Source organism: Vicugna pacos, unplaced genomic scaffold, assembly GCF_048564905.1.
Source record: "Vicugna pacos unplaced genomic scaffold, VicPac4 SAC-SAT, whole genome shotgun sequence".
Lineage (NCBI taxonomy): Eukaryota > Metazoa > Chordata > Mammalia > Artiodactyla > Camelidae > Vicugna > Vicugna pacos.
This window is the reverse complement of record NW_027328721.1, coordinates 46,116,059-46,130,149: the sequence shown is the minus strand read 5'-3', so window position 1 is coordinate 46,130,149 and position 14,091 is coordinate 46,116,059.

Sequence of the window (14,091 nt, the reverse complement as noted above, 5' to 3'; positions counted from 1 at the left end):
ATGGTTCCGGAATCCTGAGCGAGGGGAGGTTCCACCAACGGTCGGCAGCGCGTGGGTTCTAACGGAATGCCTAAGCTCGTCTGCCCTGATGGTTTTCCTAATGTCTCTGTGCCAGGGAATGCTAGGGGTGATTGCAGGATATCCCAGGGTCAAAGGCTGCCTCCCTAAGGGCAGGGAAGGTATTTCTCGGACTTTCCCGAAGAGGGAACACCTGTGACTGAAGAGTGCTGCGTGGAGTTGTCTCTCGAGCTCCCCCACGCACTGACAATGTTTCCGGAATCGTGAGCGTGGGGAGGTTCCACCAAAGGTCGGCAGCGCGTGGGTTCTAACGGAATGCCTAAGCTCGTCTCCCCTGAGGGTTTTCCTTATGTCTCTGTGCCAGGAAATGCTAGGGGTGATTGCAGGATATCCCACTGTCAGAGGCTGCCTCCCCAAGGTCAGGGAAGTTATTTATCGGACTTCCCCGAACAGGGAACACCTGTGACTGAAGAGAGCTTCGTGGAGTTTTCTCTCGAGCTCCCCCACGCACTGACAATGGTTCCGGAATCCTGAGCGTGGGGAGGTTCCACCAACGGTCGGCAGCGCGTGGGTTCCAACGGAATGCCTAAGCTCGTCTCCCCTGAGGGTTTTCCTAATATCTCTGTGCCGGGGAATGCTAGGGGTGATTGCAGGATATCCCAGTGTCAGAGGCTGCATCCCCAAGGTCAGGGAAGGTATTTCTCGGACTTTCCCGAACAGGGAACACCTGTGACTGAAGAGAGCTGCGTGGAGTTGTCTCTCGAGCTCCCCCACGCACTGACAATGTTTCCGGAATCCTGAGCATGGGGAGGTTCCACCAACGGTCGACAGCGCTTGGGTTCTAACGGAATGCCTAAGCTCGTCTCCCCTGAGGATTTTCCTAATGTCTCTGTGCCAGGGAATGCTAGGGAAGATTGCCGGGTATCCCAGTGTCTGAGGCTGCCTCCCCAAGTTCAGGGAAGGTATTTCTCGGACTTTCCCGAACAGGGAACACCTGTGACTGAAGAGAGCTGCGTGGAGTTGTCTCTCGAGCTCACCCACGCACTGACAATGGTTCCGGAATCCTGAGCGTGGGGAAGTTCCCCAACGGTCGGCCGTGCGTGGGTTCTAACGGAATGCCTAAGCTCGTCTCCCCTGAGGGATTTCCTAATGTCTTTGTGCCAGGGAATGCTAGGGGTGATTGCAGGATATCCCAGTGTCATAGGCTACCTACCCAAAGTCAGGGAAGGTATTTCTCGGACTTCCCCGTACTGGGAACACCTGTGACTGAAGAGAGCTGTGTGGAGTTGTCTCTCGAGCTCCCCCACCCACTGACAATGGTTCCGGAATCCTGAGCGTGGTGAGGTTTCACCAACGGTCGGCAGCGCGTGGGATCTACCAGAATGCCTAAGCTCGTATCCCCTGAGGGTTTTCCTAATATCTCTGTGCCAGGGAATGCTAGGGTTGATTGCAGTATATTCCAGTGTCAGAGGCTGCCTCCCCAAGGTCAGGAAAGGTATTTCTCAGGCTTCCCCGAACAGGGAACACCTGTGACTGAAGAGAGCTGCGTGGAGTTGTCTCTCGAGCTCCCCCATGCACTGACAATGGTTCCGGAATCCTGAGGGTGGGGAGGTTCCACCAACTGTCGGCAGCGCGTGGGTTCTAACGGAATGCCTAAGCTCGTCTCCCCTGAGGATTTTCCTAATGTCTCTGTGCCAGGGAATGCTAGGGGTGATTGCAGGATATCCCAGTTTCAGAGGCTGCCTCCCCAAGGTCAGGGAAGGTATTTCTCGGACTTCCCCTAACAGGGAACACCTGTGACTGAAGAGAGCTGCGTGGAATTCTCTCTCGAGATCCCCCACGCACTGACAATGGTCCCGGAATCCTGAGCGTTTAGAGGTTCCACCACCGGTCGGCAGCGCATAGGTTCTAACGGAATGCCTAAGCTAGTCTCTCCTGAGGATCTTCCTAAAGTCTCTGTGCCAGGGAATGCTAGGGGTGAATGCAGGGTATCCCAGATCAGAGGCTGCCTCCCCAAAGTCAGGGAAGGTATTTCTCGGACTTCCCCGAACAGGGAACCCCTGTGACTGAAGAGAGCTGCGTGGAGTTGTCTCTCGAGCACCCCCAACCACTGACAATGCTTCCGGAATACTGAGTGTGGGGAGGTTCCACCAAAGGTCGGCAGCGCGTAGGTTCTAACGGAATACCTAACCTCGTCTCCCCTGCTTGTTTTGCAAATGTCTCTGTGCCAGGGAATTCTAGGGGTGATTGCAGGATATCCCAGTGTCAGAGGCTGCCTCCCCAAGGTCAGGGAAGGTATTTCTCGGACTTCCCCGTACAGGGAACACCTGTGACTGAAGAGAGTTGCATTGAATTGTCTCTCGAGCTCCCCCACGCACTGACAATTTTTTCGGAATCCTGAGCGTGGGGAGGTTCCACCAACGGTCGGCAGAGCGTGGGTTCTAACGGAATGCCTTAGCTCGTCTCCCCTGAGGATTTTCCTTATATCTCTGTGCCAGGGAAATCTAGGGGTGATTGCAGGATATCCCAGTGTCAGAGGCTGCCTCCCCAAGGTCAGGGAAGGTATTTCTCAGACTTCCCCTAACATGGAACACCTGTTACTGGACAGAGCTGCGTGGAGTGGTCTCTCGAGATCCCCCACGCACTGACAATGGTTCCGGAATCCTGAGCGTGGGGAGGTTCCCCCAACGGTCGGCAGCGCGTGAGTTCTAACGGAATGCCTAAGCTCGTCTCCCCTGAGGATTTTCCTAATGTCTCTGTGCCAGGGAATGCTAGGGGTGATTGCAGGATTTCCCAGTGTCAGATTCTGCCTCCCCAAGGTCAGGGATGGTATTTCTCGGACTTCCCCGAACAGGGAACACCTGTGACTGAAGAGAGCTGCGTGGAGATGTCTCTCGAGCTCCCCCACGCACTGACAATTTATCCGGAATCCTGAGCGTGGGGAGGTTCCACCAACGGTCGGCAGCGCGTGGGTTCTAACGGAATGCCTAAGCTCGTCTCCCCTGCGTTTTTTCCTAATGTCTTTGTTCCAGGGAATGATAGGGGAGATTGCAGGATATCCCAGTGTCAGAAGCTGCCTCCCCAAGGTCAGGGAAGTTATTTCTCGGACTTCCCCGAAAGGGAACACCTGTGACTGAAGAGAGCTGCGTGGAGTTGTCTGTCGAGCTCCCCCACGCACTGACATTGGTTCCGGAATCCTGAGCGTGGGGAGGTTAAACAACGGTCGGCAGGGGGTGGGTTCTATCGGAATGCCTAAGCTCGTCTCCCCTGAGGGTTTTCCTAATGTCTCTGTGCCAGGGAATGCTAGGGGTGATTGCAGGATATCCCAGGGTCAGTGACTGCCTCCCCAAAGTCAGGGAATATTTTTCTCGGACTTCTCCGAACAGGGAACACCTGTGACTGAAGAGAGCTGCGTGGAGTTGTCTCTCGAGCTCCCCCACGCACTGACATTGGTTCCGGAATCCTGAGCGTGGGGAGGTTCCACCAACGGTCGGCAGCGCGTGGTTTCTAACGGAATGCCTAAGTTCGTCTCCCCTGAGGTTTTTCCTAATGTCTCTGTGCCAGGGAATGCTAGGGGTGATTGCAGGATATCCCAGTGTCAGAGGCTGCCTCCCCAAGGTCAGGGAAGGTATTTCTCAGACTTCCCCGAACAGGGAACACCTGTGACTGAAGAGAGCTGCGTGGAGTTGTCTCTCGAGCTCCCCCATGCACTGACAATGGTTCCGGAATCCTGAGCGTGGGGAGGTTCCAACAACGGTCGGCAGCGCGTGGGTTCAAACGGAATGCCTAAGCTCGTCTCCCCTGAGGGTTTTCCTAATATCTCTGTGCCAGGGAATGCTAGGGGTGATTGCAGGATATCCCAGTGTCAGAGGCTGACTCCCCAAGGTCAGGGAAGATATTTCTCGGACTTCCCCGAACAGGGAACACCTGTGATCGAAGAGAGATGCGTGGAGATTTCTCTCGAGCTCCCCCACGCACTGACAATGGTTCCGGAATCCAGAGCGTGGGGAGGTCCACCAAATTTCGACAGTTCGTGGGTTCTATCGGAATGCCTAAGCTCATCTCCCCTGAGGTTTTTCCTAATATCTCTGTGCCAGGGAATGCTAGGGGTTATTGCAGGATATCCCAGTGTCAGAGGCTGCCTACCCAAGGTCAGTGAAGTTATTTCTCGGACTTCCACGAACAGGGAACACCTGTGAGTGAAGAGAGATGCGTGGATTTGTCTCTCGTGCTCCCCCTGGCACTGACAATGGATCCGGATTCCTGAGCGTGGGGAGGTTCCACCAACGGTCGGCAGGGCGTGGGTTCTAACGGAATGCCTAAGCTCGTCTCCTCTGAGGGTTTTCCTAATGTCTCTATGCCAGGGAATGCTAGGGGTGATTGCAGGATATCCCAGTGTCAGAGGCTGCCTCCCCAAGGTCAGGGAAGGTATTTCTCGGACTTCCCCGAACAGGGAACACCTGTGACTGAAGAGAGCTGCGTGGAGTTGTCTCTCGAGTTCCCCCACGCAATGACAATGGTTCCGGAATCCTGAGCGTGGGAAGCTTCCACCAACGGTCGGCAGCACGTGGGTTCTAACGGAAAGCCTAAGCTCGTCTCCCCTGAGGGTTTTCCTAATGTTTCTGTGCCAGGGAATGCTTGGGGTGATTGCAGGATATCCCAGTGTCAGAGGTTGCCTCCCCAAGGTCAGGGAATGTAGATCTCGGACTTCCCCTAACAGGGATCACCTGTGACTGAAGAGACCTGCGTGGAGTTGTCTCTCGAGCTCATCCACGCACTGACAATGTTTCCGGAATCATGAGCGTTGCGATGTTCCAGCAACGGTCGGCAGCGCGTGGGTTCTAACGGAATGCCTATGCTCGTCTCCCCTGAGGGTTTTCCTAATATCTCTGAGCCAGGGAATGCTAGGGGTGATTGCAGGATATCCCAGTGTCAGAGGCTGCCTCCCCAAGGTCAGGGAAGGTATTTCTCGGACTTCCCCGATCAGGGAACACCTGTGACTGAAGAGAGCTGCGTGGAGTTGTCTCTCGGGCTGCCCCACGCACTGACAATGTTTCCGGAATCCTGAGCGTGGGGAGGTTCCACCAACGGTCGGCAGCGCGTTGGTTCTAACGGAATGCCTAAGCTCATCTCCCCTAAAGTTTTTCCTAATATCTCTGTGCCAGGGAATGCTAGGGGTGATTGCAGGATATCCCAGTGTCAGAGGCTGCCTCCCAAAGGTCAGTGAAGTTATTTCTCGGACTTCCCCGAACAGGGAACACCTGTGAGTGAAGAGAGATGCATGGAGTTGTCTCTCGTGCTCCCCCTCGAACTGACAATGGATCCGGATTCCTGAGCGTGGGGAGGTTCCACCAACGATCGGCAGCGCGTGGGTTCTAACGGAATGCCTAAGCTCGTCTCCCCTGAGGGTTTTCCTAATGTCTCTGTGCCAGGGAATGCTTGGGGTGATTGCAGGATATCCCAGTGTCAGAGGCTGCCTCCCCAAGGTCAGGGAATGTATTTCTCGGACTTCCCCGAACAGGGAACACCTGTGACTGAAGAGAGCTGCGTGGATTTGTCTCTCGAGCTCCCCCACGCACTGACAATGGTTTAGGAATCCTGAGCGTGGGGAGCTTCCACCAACGGTCGGCCGCGCGTGAGTTCTAACGGAAAGCCTACGCTCGTCTCCCCTGAGGGTTTTCCTAATGTCTCTGTGCCAGGGAATGCTAGGGGTGATTGCAGGATATCCCAGTGTCAGAGGCTGCCTCCCCAACGTCAGGTAAGATAGTTCTCGGACTTCCCCTAACAGGGATCACCTGTGACTGAAGAGACCTGCCTGGAGTTGTCTCTCGTGCTGCCCCACGCACTGACAATGGTTCCGGAATCCTGAGCGTGGGGAGGTTTCACCAACGGTCGGCAGCGCGTGGGTTCTGACGGAATGCTTAAGCTCGTTCTCCCCTGAAGGTTTTCCTAATATCTCTGTGCCAGGGAATGCTGGGGGTCATTGCATGATATCCCAGTGTCAGAGGCTGCCTCCCCGAGGTCAGGGAAGTTATTTCTCGGACTTCCCCGAAGAGGGAACACCTGTGAGTGAAGAAAGATGCGTGGAGTTGTCTCTCGTGCTCCCCCTCGCACTGACAATGGATCCGGATTCCTGAGCGTGGGGAGGTTCCACCAACGGTCGGCAGCGCGTGGGTTCTAACGGAATGCCTAAGCTCGTCTCCCCTGAGGGTTTTCCTAATATCTCTATGCCAGGGAATGCTAGGGGTGATTGCAGGATATCCCAGTGTCAGAGGCTGCCTCCCCAAGGTCAGGGAAGTTATTTCTCGGACTTCCCCGAACAGTGAACTCCTGTGACTGAAGAGAGCTGCGTGGAGTTGTCTCTCGAGCTCCCCCACGCACTGACAATGGTTCCGGAATCCTGAGCGTGAGGAGGTTCCACCAACGGTCGGCAGCGCGTGGGTTCTAACGGAATGCCTAAGCTCGTCTCCCCTGAGGTTTTTCCTAATGTCTCTGTGCCAGGGAATGCTAGGGGTGATTGCAGGATATCCCATTGTCAGAGGCTGCCTCCCCAATGTCAGGGAAGTTATTTCTCGGACTTCCCCGAACAGGGAACACCTGTGACTGAAGAGAGCTGCGTGGAGTTGTCTCTCGGGCTGCCGCACGCACTGACAATGGTTCCGGAATCCTGAGCGTGGGGAGGTTCCACCAACGGTCGGCAGCGCGTGGGTTCTAACGGAATGCCTAAGCTCGTCTCCCCTGAGGCTTTTCCTAATGTCTCTGTGCCAAGGATTGTTAGTGGTGATTGCAGGTTATCCCAGTGTCAGAGGCTGCCTCCCCAAGGTCAGGGAAGGTGTTTCTCGGACTTCCCCGATCAGGGAATACCTGTGACTTAAGAGAGCTGCGTGGAGTTTTCTCTCGATCTCCCCCACGCACTGACAATTGTTCCGGAATCCTGAGCGTGGGGAGGTTCCACCAACGGTCGGCAGCGCGTGGGTTCTAACGGAATGCCTAAGCTCATCTCCCCTGAGGGTTTTCCTAATGTCTCTGTGCCAGGGAATGCTAGGGGAGATTGCAGGATATCCCAGTGTCAGAGGCTGCCTCCCCAAGTTCAGGGAAGGTATTTCTAGGACTTCCCCGAACAGGGAACACCTGTGACTGAAGAGAGCTGCGTGGAGTTGTCTCTCGATCTCCCCCACGCACTGACAATGGTTCCGGAATCCTGAGCGTGGGGAGGTTCCACCAACGGTCGGCAGCGCGTGGGTTCTAACGGAATGCCTTAGCTCGTCTCCCCTGAGGATTTTCCTAATGTCTCTGTGCCAGGGAATGCTAGGGGTGATTGCAGGATATCCCACTGTCAGAGGCTGTTTCCCCAAAGTCAGGGAAGATATTTCTTGGACTTCCCCGAACAGGGAACACCTGTGACTGAAGAGAGCTGCGTGGAGTTGTCTCTCGAGCTCCCCCACGCACTGACAATGGTTCCGGAATCCTGAGCGTGGGCAGGTTCCACCAACGGTCGGCAGCGCTTCGGTTCTAACGGAATGCGTAAGCTCGTCTCCCCTGAGTGTTTTCCTAACTTCTCTGTGCCAGGTAATGCTAGCGGTGATTGCAGAATATCCCAGTGTCAGAGGCTGCCTCCCCAAGGTCAGGGAAGTTATTTCTCGGACTTCCCCGAACAGGGAACACCTGTGACTGAAGAGAGCTCCGTGGATTTCTCTCTCAAGCTCCCCCACGCACTGACAATGGTTCCGGAATCCTGAGCGTGGGGAGGTTCCCCCAAAGTTCGGCAGCGCGTGAGTTCTAACGGAATGCCTAAGCTCGTCTCCCCTGAGGCTTTTCCTAATGTCTCTGTGCCAGGAAATGCTAGGGGTGATTGCAGGATATCCCGGTGTCAGAGGCTGCCTCCCCAAGGTCAGTGAAGATATTTCTCGGACTTCCCCGAACAGAGAACTCCTGTGACTGAAGAGAGCTGTGTGGAGTTGTCTCTCGAGCTCCCCCACGCACTGAAAACGGCTGCGGAATCCTGAGCGTGGGGAGGTTCCACAAACGTTCGGCAGCGCGTGGGTTCTAACGGAATGCCTAAATTCGTCTCCCTGAGGGTTTTCTTAATATCCCTGTGCCAGGGAATGCTAGGGGGATTTGCAGGAAATCCCACTGACAGACGCTGCCTCCCCAAGGTCAGGGAATGTAGTTCTCGGACTTCCCCGAACAGGGAACACCTGTGACTGAAGAGAGCTGCGTGTAGTTGCCTCTCGAGCACCCCCACGCACCTACAATGCCTGCGGAATCCTGAGCGTGGGGAGGTTCCACCAACAGTCGGCAGCGCGTGGGTTCTAACGGAATGCCTAAGCTCGTCTCCCCTGTGTGTTTTCCTAATTTCCCTCTGCCAGGGAATGCTAGGGGTTTTGCAGGAAATCACAGTGTCAGAGGCTAACTCCCCAAAGTCAGGGAAGATATTTCACGGACTTCCCCGAACAGGGAAAATCTGTGACTGAAGACAGCTGCGTGGAGTTGCCTCTCGAAGTCCCCCACGCACTGACAAAGGCTGCGGAATCCTGAGAGTGTGGAGGTTCCACCAACGGTCGGCAGCGTGAGGGTTCTTACGGAATGCCTATGCTCGTCTCCCCTGAGGCTTTTCCTTATTTCCCTGTGCCAGGGAATGCTAGGGGATATTGCAGGATATCCCAGTGACAGAGGCTGCCTACCCAAAGTCAGCTAAGTTATTTCTCGGGCTTCCCCGAACGGGTAAGACCAGTGACTGAAAAGAGAAGCGTGGAGTTGCCTCTCGAGCTCCCCCACGCACTGACAACGGCTGCGGAATCCTGAGCGTGGGGAGGTTCCACCAACGGTCGGCAGCGCGTGGGTTCTAACAGAATGACTAAGCTCGTCTCTCCTGAGGGTTTTCCTAATGTCTCTGTGCCAGGGAATGCTAGGGGTGATTGCAGGATATCCCAGTGTCAGAGGCTGCCTCCCCAAGGTCAGGGAATGTATTTCTCGGACTTCCCCGAACAGGGAACCCCTGTGACTGAAGAGAGCTTCTTGGAGTTGTCCCTCGAGTTCCCCCACGCACTGACAATGGATCCGGAATCCTGAGAGTGGGGAGGTTCCACCAACAGTCGACAGCGCGTGGGATCTAACGGAATGTTTAAAGTCGTCTCCCGTGAGGGTTTTCCTAATGTCTCTGTGCCAGGGAATGCTAGGGGTGATTGCAGGATATCCCAGTGTCAGAGGCTGCCTCCCCAAGGTCAGGGAACGTATTTCTCGGACTTCCCCGAACAGGGAACCCCTGTGACTGAAGAGAGCTTCTTGGAGTTGTCCCTCGAGTTCCCCCACGCACTGACAATGGTTCCGGAATCCTGAGAGTGGGGAGGTTCCAACAACAGTCGGCAGCGCGTGGGATCTAACGGAATGTTTAAACTCGTCTCCCGTGAGGGTTTTCCTAATGTCTCTGTGCCAGGGATAGCTAGGGGTGATTGCAGGATATCCCAGTGTCAGAGGCTGCCTCCCCAAGGTCAGGGAAGTTATTTCTCGGACTTCCCCGAACAGGGAACACCTGTGACTGAAGAGAGCTTCTTGGAGTTGTCCCTCGAGTTCCCCCACGCACTGACAATTGTTCCGGAATCCTGAGCGTGGGGAGGTTCCACCAACGGTCGGCAGCGCGTGGGTTCTAACGGAATGCCTAAGCTCATCTCCCCTGAGGGTTTTCCTAATGTCTCTGTGCCAGGGAATGCTAGGGGAGATTGCAGGATATCCCAGTGTCAGAGGCTGCCTCCCCAAGTTCAGGGAAGGTATTTCTAGGACTTCCCCGAACAGGGAACACCTGTGACTGAAGAGAGCTGCGTGGAGTTGTCTCTCGATCTCCCCCACGCACTGACAATGTTTCCGGAATCCTGAGCGTGGGGAGGTTCCACCAACGGTCGGCAGCGCGTGGGTTCTAACGGAATGCCTTAGCTCGTCTCCCCTGAGGATTTTCCTAATGTCTCTGTGCCAGGGAATGCTAGGGGTGATTGCAGGATATCCCACTGTCAGAGGCTGTTTCCCCAACGTCAGGGAAGATATTTCTTGGACTTCCCCGAACAGGGAACACCTGTGACTGAAGAGAGCTGCGTGGAGTTGTCTCTCGAGCTCCCCCACGCACTGACAATGGTTCCGGAATCCTGAGCGTGGGCAGGTTCCACCAACGGTCGGCAGCGCTTCGGTTCTAACGGAATGCGTAAGCTCGTCTCCCCTGAGTGTTTTCCTAACTTCTCTGTGCCAGGTAATGCTAGCGGTGATTGCAGAATATCCCAGTGTCAGAGGCTGCCTCCCCAAGGTCAGGGAAGTTATTTCTCGGACTTCCCCGAACAGGGAACACCTGTGACTGAAGAGAGCTCCGTGGATTTCTCTCTCAAGCTCCCCCACGCACTGACAATGGTTCCGGAATCCTGAGCGTGGGGAGGTTCCCCCAAAGTTCGGCAGCGCGTGAGTTCTAACGGAATGCCTAAGCTCGTCTCCCCTGAGGCTTTTCCTAATGTCTCTGTGCCAGGAAATGCTAGGGGTGATTGCAGGATATCCCGGTGTCAGAGGCTGCCTCCCCAAGGTCAGTGAAGATATTTCTCGGACTTCCCCGAACAGAGAACTCCTGTGACTGAAGAGAGCTGTGTGGAGTTGTCTCTCGAGCTCCCCCACGCACTGAAAACGGCTGCGGAATCCTGAGCGTGGGGAGGTTCCACAAACGTTCGGCAGCGCGTGGGTTCTAACGGAATGCCTAAATTCGTCTCCCTGAGGGTTTTCTTAATATCCCTGTGCCAGGGAATGCTAGGGGGATTTGCAGGAAATCCCACTGACAGACGCTGCCTCCCCAAGGTCAGGGAATGTAGTTCTCGGACTTCCCCGAACAGGGAACACCTGTGACTGAAGAGAGCTGCGTGTAGTTGCCTCTCGAGCACCCCCACGCACCTACAATGGCTGCGGAATCCTGAGCGTGGGGAGGTTCCACCAACAGTCGGCAGCGCGTGGGTTCTAACGGAATGCCTAAGCTCGTCTCCCCTGTGTGTTTTCCTAATTTCCCTCTGCCAGGGAATGCTAGGGGTTTTGCAGGAAATCACAGTGTCAGAGGCTAACTCCCCAAAGTCAGGGAAGATATTTCACGGACTTCCCCGAACAGGGAAATTCTGTGACTGAAGACAGCTGCGTGGAGTTGCCTCTCGAAGTCCCCCACGCACTGACAAAGGCTGCGGAATCCTGAGAGTGTGGAGGTTCCACCAACGGTCGGCAGCGTGAGGGTTCTTACGGAATGCCTATGCTCGTCTCCCCTGAGGCTTTTCCTTATTTCCCTGTGCCAGGGAATGCTAGGGGATATTGCAGGATATCCCAGTGACAGAGGCTGCCTACCCAAAGTCAGCTAAGTTATTTCTCGGGCTTCCCCGAACGGGTAAGACCAGTGACTGAAAAGAGAAGCGTGGAGTTGCCTCTCGAGCTCCCCCACGCACTGACAACGGCTGCGGAATCCTGAGCGTGGGGAGGTTCCACCAACGGTCGGCAGCGCGTGGGTTCTAACAGAATGACTAAGCTCGTCTCTCCTGAGGGTTTTCCTAATGTCTCTGTGCCAGGGAATGCTAGGGGTGATTGCAGGATATCCCAGTGTCAGAGGCTGCCTCCCCAAGGTCAGGGAATGTATTTCTCGGACTTCCCCGAACAGGGAACCCCTGTGACTGAAGAGAGCTTCTTGGAGTTGTCCCTCGAGTTCCCCCACGCACTGACAATGGATCCGGAATCCTGAGAGTGGGGAGGTTCCACCAACAGTCGACAGCGCGTGGGATCTAACGGAATGTTTAAAGTCGTCTCCCGTGAGGGTTTTCCTAATGTCTCTGTGCCAGGGAATGCTAGGGGTGATTGCAGGATATCCCAGTGTCAGAGGCTGCCTCCCCAAGGTCAGGGAACGTATTTCTCGGACTTCCCCGAACAGGGAACCCCTGTGACTGAAGAGAGCTTCTTGGAGTTGTCCCTCGAGTTCCCCCACGCACTGACAATGGTTCCGGAATCCTGAGAGTGGGGAGGTTCCAACAACAGTCGGCAGCGCGTGGGATCTAACGGAATGTTTAAACTCGTCTCCCGTGAGGGTTTTCCTAATGTCTCTGTGCCAGGGATAGCTAGGGGTGATTGCAGGATATCCCAGTGTCAGAGGCTGCCTCCCCAAGGTCAGGGAAGTTATTTCTCGGACTTCCCCGAACAGGGAACACCTGTGACTGAAGAGAGCTTCTTGGAGTTGTCCCTCGAGTTCCCCCACGCACTGACAATGGTTCCGGAATCCTGAGCGTGGGGAGGTTCCACCAATGGTCGGCAGCGCGTGGGTTCTAACGGAATGCCTAAGCTCGTCTCCCCTGAGGGTTTTCCTAATGTCTCTGTGCCAGGGAATGCTAGGGGTGATTGCAGGATATCCCAGTGTCAGAGGCTGCCTCTACAAGGACAGGGAAGGTATTTCTCGGACTTCCGCGAACAGGGAACACCTGTGACTGATGAGAGCTGCGTGGAGTTGTCTCTCGACCTTCCCCACGCACTGACAATCGTTCCGGAATCCTGAGCGTGGGGAGGTTCCACCAACGGTCGGCAGCGCGTGGATTCTTACGGAATGCCTAAGCTCGTCTCCCCTGAGGGTTTTCCTAATGTCTCTGTGCCAGGGAATTCTAGGGGTGATTGCAGGATATCCCAGTGTCAGAGGCTGCCTCCCCAAGGTCAGGGAAAGTATTTCTCCGACTTACGCAAACAGGGAACACCTCTGACTGAAGAGAGCTGCGTGGAATTTTCTCTCGAGCTCCCCTAAGCACTGACAATGATTCCGGAATCCTGGGTTTGGGGAGGTTCCACCAACGGTCGGCAGCGCGTGGGTTCTAACGGAATGCCTAAGCTCGTCTCCCCTGAGACTTTTCCTAATGTCTCTGTGCCAGGGAATGCTAGGGGTGATTGCAAGATATCCCAGTGTCAGTGGCTGCCTCCCCAAGGCCAGGGAAGAAATTTCTCGGACTACCCCGAACAGGGAACACCTGTGACTGAAGAGAGCTGCGTGGAGTTGTCTCTCGAGATCACCCACGCACTGACAATATTTCCGGAATCCTGAGCGTGGGGAGGTTCCACCAACGGTCGACAGCGCGTGGGTTCTAACGGAATGCGTAAGCTCGTCTCCCCTGAGTGTTTTCCTAATGTCTCTGTGCCAGGGAATGCTAGGGGTGATTGCAGGATATCCCAGTGTCAGACGCTGCCACCCCAAAGTCAGGGATGGTATTTCTCGGACTTCCCCGAACAGGGAACACCTGTGACTGAAGAGAGCTGCGTGGAGTTGTCTCTCGAACTCCCTCACGCACTGACAATGGTTCCGGAATCCTGAGCGTGGGGAGGTTCCACCAACGGTCGGCAGCGCCTGGGTTCTAACGGAATGCCTAAGCTCGTCTCCCCTGAGGGTTTTCCTAATGTCTCGGTGCCAGGGAATGCTAGGGGTGATTGCAGGATATCCCAGTGTCAGATGCTGCAACCCCAAGGTCAGGGAAGGTATTTCTCGGACTTCCCCGAACAGGGAATATCTGTGACTGAAGAGAGCTGCGTGGAGTTGTCTCTCGAGCTCCCCCACGCACTGACAATGGTTCCGGATCCTGAGAGTGGGGAGGTTCCACCAACGGTCGGCAGCGCGTGGGTTCTAACGGAATGCCTAAGCTCGTCTCCCCTGAGGGTTTTCCTAACTTCTCTGTGCCAGGTAATGCTAGCGGTGATTGCAGAATATCCCAGTGTCAGAGGCTGCCTCCCCAAGGTCAGGGAAGGTATTTCTCGGACTTCCCCGAACAGGGAACACCTGTGACTGAAGAGAGCTCCGTGGATTTCTCTCTCAAGCTCCCCCACGCACTGACAATGGTTCCGGAATCCTGAGCGTGGGGAGGTTCCCCCAAAGTTCGGCAGCGCGTGAGTTCTAACGGAATGCCTAAGCTCGTCTCCCCTGAGGCTTTTCCTAATGTCTCTGTGCCAGGAAATGCTAGGGGTGATTGCAGGATATCCCGGTGTCAGAGGCTGCCTCCCCAAGGTCAGTGAAGATATTTCTCGGACTTCCCCGAACAGAGAACTCCTGTG